Source organism: Oryctolagus cuniculus, chromosome 5 (genome assembly GCF_051225735.1).
Source record: "Oryctolagus cuniculus isolate XC-2025 breed Fujian yellow rabbit chromosome 5, ASM5122573v1, whole genome shotgun sequence".
Taxonomy (NCBI): Eukaryota; Metazoa; Chordata; class Mammalia; order Lagomorpha; family Leporidae; genus Oryctolagus; species Oryctolagus cuniculus.
The window spans coordinates 161,716,390-161,724,406 of record NC_142871.1 but is presented as its reverse complement, the minus strand read 5'-3'; the positions used below and the strand labels follow the sequence as shown (position 1 = coordinate 161,724,406).

Genomic DNA, 8,017 nt, shown 5'->3' with positions numbered 1-8,017 from the left:
GCTACATGTGTCCTTCTCAATTATATTACTGTCAGCTTTGTGAGGAAGTGATACAGTGATGCTACATTTTGCATTACACACATTCACACACACACTTTCACACGCATACCTGAAACTATATAAAAAAGTTGTGGAAACATGGACTTAAAGCATAACTTTAAGGACAGTTGTGTGGTGTGGTGGTTTAGTTGCCTGCATCCCATACTGGAGTGCCTGGGATGAAGTCTTACCTCCACTTCTGATCCAGCTTCCTGTTGAGAGAAAGGACGGCATGTGTTTGGCAATACCTGTTGTCATTGTTAATCATATACTTTCAAGCAGCTGTGGTGGATTGATGATTTTCAAGAACTGGAATAAGAAATCTTATCACCCAACCACTTGTGAACCGCTTCTATATCATCTTTAACTAATGAAACCAACCTCGTAGCTGAAATGCTCCCCACCAGCTATGGGCAAGAGGATTAGAGGTAGATTGAGAAATGCTTCTTTTTATCTATAAATTTGCATCTAATATCGAGAGTAGTGAAACTCTTCAGAATTGGTAGCAGAGCCCCTAGGCAGAGGCCAGTTCTTCTGGAGCAAGGTGCATCTCCAAAACCCTTTCCTCTGCCTCTCTAGACGTGCCCAGCCCCATACTCAGACCATGGGATGGACCTGCCCACACCCATTTGGCCTTTGATTACATTTGCCTCATTGTGATTTCCATTTTGTCTGGCACTCTCCAGGTTTCGGGGCCATCAGATATCCTGAGCTGGACAATAGTGACGAAAGGCATTTTCAAAACTGGATGATTCCTTGTAATAAAACTGAGAAACTTCACTTTCTTGAACTCAACTAAAATGGATTATAGTTTCCCATCTCTCCTATCTGGGGACATGTTCAAGTCTTTTTGGCACTGAGCTGCTCAACATTATCTTTCTCCTTCTATTTCAGCTCTATTTTGTTCCCCAAGTAGTTATGGGCATTGTCTTATGTGAGTAAAGGTGTTGGAGTCTGCTAACTTCAATCCTGCTATAGTGAAAGTTCAACATATACTTTTTATCATTTGCATTTCTTCCCCAGCATCAGTGACTCAGATCATATCTTTTATGTTCCCTGTTTCAGCATATTTCTCTCCTGTGCTTTGCATTCTTGTTTCTTCCTTGTAGTATCTGATGGATGTCAATACTGAAAATCAGATTATTATGAAAGTAACAAATTTTTAACCTCTTTGATAACTATTTGTGAGTTGACATTGCAACCAAGCAGGTTGAAATTTCTGGAACTTTAAGCTCTAGACCCTGGAAAATTACTTTATCAAAGAGGATGAGTCATAGAATTGGTTTTGTTTTAGTCTCTCCCCATTCCATGTATTGTGAATTTATGCATTATGCCCTTTCTTTAAGTAACAGTGATTGCTAGCTTACAGAAGCCTTCTGATTTACCATGGGATTGTATCCCCAATTGAAAGTGTCTAAGTGGAAACCACATTGAACACACGTGACCTCTCGTACATCCTAGCTCAGCAGCCCAGAGACTGCAGAGCATCAGGCGTCTCCTCTCATGACCACAGGGCTGACTGGCATCAGGGCATAGGACCAGACCTCACAACACTCGCCTGGGAAAGATCCACATTCAGTGTGTGAAGCGTGGCTTATTCACCCATATCACTTCTGCACCATAATGAAGTCAAACAGTCTTAAGCTGGAGCCTTGAAAGCCATGCATCCTCTGTGCTACCTTCCAGCCTAGCTCTGATCTTGGAGGAATTAGACATTCATCACTGAACTTGGTGACCAGCATTCTGACAATGCGTCCCAAGTCAGAATGTTTGTGATCATGGTCATGGTCTTATTGCTCTACTTCTCACTACCTATCTAATGATCTGTTTGATATTAACAACTTTTCTCCTCAGATCACTGTGTGGTATGCCATGTTTTTCAGTGGGTCACAGTCCAGTTACTTAATGTTATGCAAGAATCACTATGGATTTTTTTTTTTTTGGTTGCCATAAAACTATCATATCAGGTTTCACAAAATGTGATACGCCACATCTTTTACTGGAAAAAATTTGGAAGACAGAATTGTTTTTCTAGTTATTCTTCCATTATAACTATATATATAACTAGAAATAACTATATATATAACTATATATATATATACCTACTATATATATAACTAGAAAAACAATTCTGTCTTCCAAATTTTTTTTCAAATTTTTCCAAAATTATGGAATATTGTGTCATTGACATGTAATATTTTATTTCTCCTGAAGTAGTATTTATGTATACATATGTGGAGATGTGGCACTTTAAAATGAAAATACTTTTTAATTATTACATGTTATTTAATTTAAAAATATTTAATTAATTCAAAGTTTTATAATAAATCATCTTTAATTACTCTTTAAAATGAATGTTCCAGCTTCCTGTGACTTTTAATAAATCGTCTTTAGTGTCCTAAAATAGCAATAATTACTTTAGTCTTTCAAGATCTCTGTAGATCAGAAACCTTGGCAGGAATTTTAGGAGGAACTAGCCGGGCAGTTGTGGCTCAGTTTCTCAAATGCTTGTGTAGACAGGGAGCACTTGTTGACACAGGTGGTGGAAGGTAAGATTAGCATAACTGAGAACTCTCACAGCATCTTTTTCTCTCTTTCTGTGTAGTCTCAGGACACATCCACGTGGTCTCCACATGGGCTAGATTAGGCTTCCAAATAGAAAGGCAGCCTCGAGACTCTCAGATGGTGCATTTGGCCAGTGAAGACTTTCAGAGCCTGTATGCCAGTAGCAAGGTGGAGGTTGTGTCCCCTTTGGCCACCTAGCCTTACTAGTCTGTTGTGTCACAGCTACTCTACTCTGTTTACTGAATCAGGGATTCTTTTCAGAGGTGCAAAGAAAGTGCAGTTCTATATTGAAGCCGATATACTGAAAACAATATAGCTATCATTACGCATACTTGCTTAAATACTGATTCCACAGATTCAAATATTTAACAAACAGTTGTTGTTATTGAGTAACATGTACTAAGGATAAAAAAGATGAATACATAGTTTCCACCCTCAAAATGCTTACTTTCTATAGGACAGAAAGGTGCAAACTGATAATTACAATATCTGAAAGATACCTGGATTGTGAGGGCACAGAAAGACATAGGGAAGGAAGATGGCTCATATATTCTGAAGACAGTGATCTTGAATTGAATCATAACAATGAGTAGTGACTGATTTGAGACCAGAACAAAGTCGCAAAACATGAAGTGAGTGTGTGTGTGCGTGTAGACACATGTTTGATCACATGCTTATGGAAGGAAGTGACAGGAAGTGAAGCTGGAAAGAAAGACAGATCAGGCAAGGCATCATGGCCCAGGGGACTGTAGAACATGGAGTTTCTCCTGGAAGAACAGTTCATGGAGAACTGTGGGGGGACTTTCAACAAAAGAATGCTGTAATCACACTTCTTCAAGCAGCTGTGGGGAAGGTACTGCAAATAACAGCATCAACAAGATAATATTCAGGGTACCAGTTAGAAAATTTTTGCAATAACTTTGTGACAGAGACAGGAAAATGGTAGTAGCAATGGAGTGAATGATATCAACATCATTTGTATAAATGGACCCTGGTTTCTGACAGTTCAATTTATGGTTTTTTTTTTTTTTTTTTACTGGTCCAGAACAATCCATCATTGGAAACCATGCTTTAAATGTTGAATGCTGGATCTTTCCCAGGCTAGCACTATTCTGTCCCGTTCTGTCTTGGTGCTGCTGGGCAGGGGCAGTAAGTGCAGCTCCCAGTCAGGCACATGGCCAGGAGGAGAAACCCCTGAAGCCCTGCAGTGCACTGTGCCGCCGAGCCAAGATGCCAGCGAGGTCAGGTGCAGTCAACGCTTCTGTTCCAGCTACAATGTTCTCTAGTTATGATGGCTCATTGGAATTGAACATTATTGTGAGGTGAGTAAGATGTGCAACCCACAAAGTCAAGTCTACAGAATTTTAATGATTGATCTGATGGGGTATCTGAGAGAAAACAGGTAGTTGAGACAGTTGTGAGGATCCGGTTGCAAGGCCATGGGTGAAGCTGCTACTTTGGAGCCCTTATCAGCCTTCCAGTTGGAGTCCTGCTTACTCTGCGTCCCATTCAGCTGTCCACTAATGCTGCTGGGAGGCAGCAGGTGATGACCCAAGTAGCTGGGCCCCTACCACCCATGTGGGAGACCCTGATGGAGTTCCTGGCTCCTGGTTTCAGACTGGCTCAGCTCAGCTGTTTTGCTGGTGTGTGCAGAGTGCAATGGCAGATGGAAACTTGCTCCCTCTATTTTTGTCTCTCTTTCTCTCTCCCACTCTCTGTCAATTTTGGCTTTTAATATATACACTAATTAATTTTTAAAAAGAAAATTGCTTGTGTGGGTAGCAGGGTGGGGAGTATTTTTACTACGTGGAAGGGGTCCTGGGAAAGATGAAGTAACTTTTGCTCACATGGGGTTTGATGATGCTAGGAGACAGCTGAACCATTTGTGATGCCAGATATAATTACCCATGATAATGACCGGGGTCTGTGCTTTGTTCAGGCATCACTCCTCTTAGCAGTTTCAAACCTTCATGGCGCTTACTCAGTAATATTTCAGGTCTTGGCCAAGAAGACATGCAGAGATTCTTGCCAGGAATCCGCCCACAGGTTCCCCACACTATTTCAGAGCTTAATTAACTGCACATAAATAGTCCTAAAGAAAGACACAAACAATAGGATAATATCAGCAGTTACAGATAAGGCTCTCTGACAGCTGTGAGTTTTGCTTTTCTGCACAATAGGAAAATCATAGAAGCTTCTCATGGTTGGAGAGTGTTGTGCTGTGTCTCCTGTTTCAGGGTTCAGTTTCTTCATCTTACGTTTCAAAGTAGATTGGACCTCCAGGTCCTACTTTCATTTACAAAGTGTGTGAACTAAACCCTGTTAGTGCTGTCCTGATTACAATTCTGAGGGGAGATAATTTTTCTATTGCTGCTAGAAGGAGAGATGCTTGACAAATCTTATCTAATTTTCAAAACTGAAACTTGATTGTGATGTTAGGTTTTTAATCTCATCCATTTATCCAGTCTTATCAAAAACATCACAGAGTATTGACTGAAGAATATATGATAAAATTATTTTACTTAAAATTTCTCAGATTAGGCCGGCGCCGCGGCTCACTAGGCTAATCCTCCGCCTAGCGGCGCTGGCACACCGGGTTCTAGTCCCGGTCGGGGCGCTGGATTCTGTCCCGGTTGCCCCTCTTCCAGGCCAGCTCTCTACTGTGGCCAGGGAGTGCAGTGGAGGACGGCCCAGGTGCTTGGGCCCTGCACCCCATGGGAGACCAGGAGAAGCACCTGGCTCCTGGCTCCTGCCATCCGATCAGCGCGGTGCGCCAGCCGCAGCGCGCCGGCCGTGCAGGCCATTGGAGGGTGAACCAACGGCAAAGGAAGACCTTTCTCTCTGTCTCTCTCTCTCACTGTCCACTCTGCCTGTCAAAAAAAAAATTTTTCTCAGATTATTAATAGTTGTAAAGACCTGTGGTAACTCATAGTAAATGTTATTTCTTTTAATGATTTATTTATTTATTTGAAAGTCAGAGTTGCACAGAGAGAAGGAGAGGCAGAGAGAGAAAGAGAGAGAGAGAGAGAGAGAGAGGGAGAGAGAGAGAGGTCTTCCATCTGCTGATTCATTCCCCAAATGCACACAACAGCCAGGGCTGGGCCAGGTTGAAGCCAGGAGACAGGAATTCCATTTGGGTGTCCCACATCAGAAGCAGGAACCCAAATATTTGAGCTATCATCTGCTGCCTCCCTGGCTCATTAGCAGGAAGTTCGGATGGGAAGCATGAAGTAGCCAGGACTCAAAAGAAACATTTCAATATGGGATGTGAACATCCCCAGCAGTTGCTTAACTCACTGCACCACAATGGCTGCTCCAAAAAATAACACTTTTATTTAGCCTGAAGTATTATCTTAGCGTTTGTTGTAGAACAAGCTTGCTGTACTTTGTTACCTTCATGCTAGTCCATACTTCTACACAGCAGTTATCAGGTCTGGTGCTTGTGATGGTTTATTTTGTTTGTGTACTTATTTAGGGCATAGTTAGTTGTTGATGTGAACACCAGTCTATATATCACTGTGAAGGTATTTTCTTAGATGGGATTAACACTTTTAATTACTTCAAAGTTCCATGTTTTTATTTAGCTTTCTGACTCTGTGCTTGTGCCTTCAACACTTTCACAACAGTTTTCTGCTCCTCCATAAGGAACGCATGCTTGATCCTGTCATGGACACATTTAGCACACATGGAACCATCATAGGCCCTGCTGACCTGTTTTTTCGTTTTAGACAATCTCATCAGAACTTTGGGTCTCATAGCACAAACCCCACAAAGTCTGCCTGGGCACATGCCACATGCAGAGTTTGGTGCTTTCCCAACCTTCTTAGTATAAAGGTAAAGAATTCTGTTACCAGGAGTTTAGGACAGTCTGGTTTTGTATTAGGCTGTGTTGCAGGAGAGCCTCCAGCCGTATGTCGAACGCTGGACCATTGTGGCCACCTCTAGGCACCGTCCCCAAAAAGTAGGCTGTGAGGAAAGCAAATTACCCTCTGTAAGCTACAGACCTCATCCAACCAGTTGAAAGCCCTTAGAAAAAAGACTGAAGTCCCTAGCAAAGGAGGAATTCTGCCTCCAGATTCCAATATTGACTTCTGTTGGAATTTCCAGCTTGTGACCTGTCCTGTGAATTTCATACTCCAGCCATCATCCTCCCCTCCCCCAGTTGTATGAGCCAATTCTACACACTCTGTCTCCACATTCACACACATTCACACACACACTTTCACACGCATACCTGGAACTATATAAAAAAGTTGTGGAAACATGGACTTAAAGCATAACTTTAAGGACAGTTGTGTGGTGTGGTGGTTTAGTTGCCCGCATCCCATACTGGAGTGCCTAGGATGAAGTCTTACCTCCACTTCTGATTCAGCTTCCTGTTGATATGCACCCTGGGAGGCCCAAGTTCTTGGCTCTCTGCCACCCACATGGGAGACTCAGATTGAGTTCCTGAGTCCTGCCATCCGTCTGGCCCAGCTCCAACTTTAGCAGACAATTGGGTTGTTAACCAGTGCCTGGAAGCTCTCTCTAAGATAGATAGATAGATAGATAGATAGATAGATGGATCTGAAGCTGTTTTTAAAAGGTCAGCTTGTTTAATGCCAAAAAAATCAAATCCAAATGTAATTTTTTGTAATGTATATTTTTACAAGCTTTTTAAAGTACCCTTGTGTGTGTGTGTGTGTGTGTGTATTTAAACAGAGAGACTCAGGCAAATCTGAAATCTGTGGGGCAGCTCAATAGGCTAGAAAAATCAAGTAAATATTGTTGATAAATTATTGAGTCTGAATTCTGCAGGATAGGTTGTAAACTCAGATAATATTTTCATGTTGTAGTCTTAAGAGAATTTCTTCTTTTCCAGGAAGAAAATCACCTTTGCTCTTAAAACTTTCAACTAGTTGGATAAAGACCAGTCACATTATGGAGGAAAATATTCTTTATGTAAATTCAGTGATGTAACTTTGATTTACATCTGCAAATACTTTCACAGAGGCATCTACAATAGAGTTTAACCAAAAAACTAAGCATTGTAACCCATCAAAGCTGACAAAATGCTAACCATTACAACTATGCATGGAGAACTTAAGCAAAGAAATAGAAACTATACAAATGAAATGGTCACATGGAAATGTTCAAACCAAAAAAAAAAATCAGAGATAAATTTGATGAGTTTCTGATCTGATTTGAAATGGCTAAAGAAGGTATTGATGAATTTGAAGATAGATCACTACTTCCTAGATGTAAAGATAAACCAAAGAAAAATGAACCGAACAAATATCCTAAGCCATGGACAAGGCAAATGGCCTAGTACATCTGTAATTTGAACCCCGAAAATAGAGCAGAAGTAGTATTTGAGAAAGTGTTAGTCAAGATTTCTTCAGGTATTTTTCAGTTCTCAGATGTAAAGAGCTTG

General features: G+C 41.2%; 1 pseudogene; it reads right to left on the bottom strand.

The window, feature by feature from the left end:
• Window positions 1-6,180: 6,180 nt before the first annotated feature.
• LOC108177364 (large ribosomal subunit protein eL34 pseudogene) lies at window positions 6,181-6,534 on the bottom strand (annotated as a pseudogene).
• Window positions 6,535-8,017: the final 1,483 nt, after the last annotated feature.